Source organism: Crocuta crocuta, unplaced genomic scaffold (genome assembly GCF_008692635.1).
Source record: "Crocuta crocuta isolate KB4526 unplaced genomic scaffold, BGI_CrCroc_1.0 scaffold545, whole genome shotgun sequence".
NCBI lineage: Eukaryota > Metazoa > Chordata > Mammalia > Carnivora > Hyaenidae > Crocuta > Crocuta crocuta.
In genome coordinates this window covers 1,952,296-1,954,145 of record NW_027551563.1, presented here as the reverse complement: position 1 = coordinate 1,954,145, position 1,850 = coordinate 1,952,296, and the positions used below count along the sequence as shown (strand labels likewise).

Sequence of the window (1,850 nt, the reverse complement as noted above, 5' to 3'; positions counted from 1 at the left end):
AAGAAATATAGTATGAATGATTCATTTCTTGAGATCTGTGTAAAGTTAAAACATTTGCAAACACAGCAGCATGACATCTTTTAGGGACTTAGCGAATCAATTGTGCTTGTCTCTCAAAGTTCTTATACTAGTTTCAAATAAAGCTTTATCTCTGACTCTAGACTACAGTAAATTAAAAACTTTTATATAAGTGTAAACTATAGAAAAGTAATTGTAGGCCAGGCAGAGGCGTCGTTGTCACGACATTCACCATCATGCTGAAACACGAGTTCTCTGTGGACATGACCTGTGAAGCCTGCTCCAGTGAGGTCAGTCGGGTGCTCAACAAGCTAGGAGTAGTTGAGTTTGACATTGACCTACCCAACAAGAAGGTTTGCATCAACTCTGAGCACACTGTGGACCTTCTACTGGAGACCTTACAAAAAGCAGGAAAAGCTGTTTCCTACCTTGGCCCCAAGTAGCGAGGGCCTGGACACCTGGGCCCAAGATGGACCAAAGGGGACAGGCCTCTGATCCTCTCCTGCCTTGCGAACAGACCAGGGGCCTGGCAGTCCTTCTTAGCAATGGGAGTTCCCACAAAGACCCTCACCTGCCTTGCTCCTCCCTAGCTTCCCTGCAATAAAATCAAGCTGCATTGGTTGGAAAAAAAAATAAAAAAAAAAAAAAGAAAGGAAAGTAATTGTAACAAGGATTCAAGTTTTCAAAATTCACACTTCCAGAAGTAGAGTCTCAAACTTTGAGTTACGTGGTAAATTACTATGATTTTTTCACAGTGTGTTATAAAATTAGGAAAAAAGAAAAAAAAGACCTGGAAGTAGTTTGTATGCTAGTCTATTTCTCCATTATCAAGCTGATCTCAGCTATGTCTGTCCTGATCTTTAAGATTAGCAATAATAGGGAGTCTGAAATCTCCTTTAAAATCTTAATCCAAATTCCACTTGCTTCCACCCAAATCATTTCTATTTATTATAATCTTGGTGAAGGTGGAAAACGGTAGTTAACAGTTTCAATATAAGTGAGGACCAAACATTTTCTCTCCCCGTTCATCCTCATGACTCCTGTGTGCTCATGAACACTGCTCCAAATTCCTTGGTATTCGTGAGCATGCTGTGCCCTTTTCCTTTCCCCTTTCTTTTCCTAGGGAGTGCTTTCTCTCTCTTGGCACTAGGAAAAAGCTTGCTCAACATTAATGACTGAAACTAAAGGTCATGTCTGTGAAAACATTTCTATCTTATCTTGAGAATCTTTCCCTTGTTCTTGCTCACACAACAAGAGTACCATGTTGTATTGTTTGTTTAGATGTCAATATCCCCCACTGGTCCATAACAATGTCAAGGGCATATTATATATATAGAATCTAGTACAGAGCCTTGCACATTTATAAGTACTTAACTGATAAGTATATGCATAAATACCTTCTTCCTAAACAATGGCTTTTCAGCTCCTGCTACATCTATACTTTTTCCTACACATCTAAGTACTTACTATAAGAGTTTTAAAAAGAGAATATTTTAAACCTTCTATTGAAATATAATAAAGAAAAGAAAGGAGGAAATCCTGTGACTTTTTAAATATCCTATCTTTGTTAGTTTGTTTCACTGCTTAAGCATTCTAAGCAACAAGCACTTCGGTCAGCTCTAGGTGGCCAGCTATGAACAAGAACAAATCCTGACTTTAAGAAGTTTAAAATCTAGTGGAGATGGCATACCCAACAAAAGTGAGAAGTACTTATAAAATAGGAAACATAATAAAGGAATCAAACAGTGAGGTGAAATAAAGAATCATGTAAGGGGACCGATTGATTCCGTTGTTTGGAAATCTCACTGATGAGTTTGCTCTGTAGCTGAGGT

The 1,850-nt window shown here is 38.3% G+C and overlaps 1 pseudogene; it reads left to right on the top strand.

The window, feature by feature from the left end:
- Window positions 1-254: 254 nt before the first annotated feature.
- LOC144219936 (copper transport protein ATOX1 pseudogene) lies at window positions 255-461 on the top strand (annotated as a pseudogene).
- Window positions 462-1,850: the final 1,389 nt, after the last annotated feature.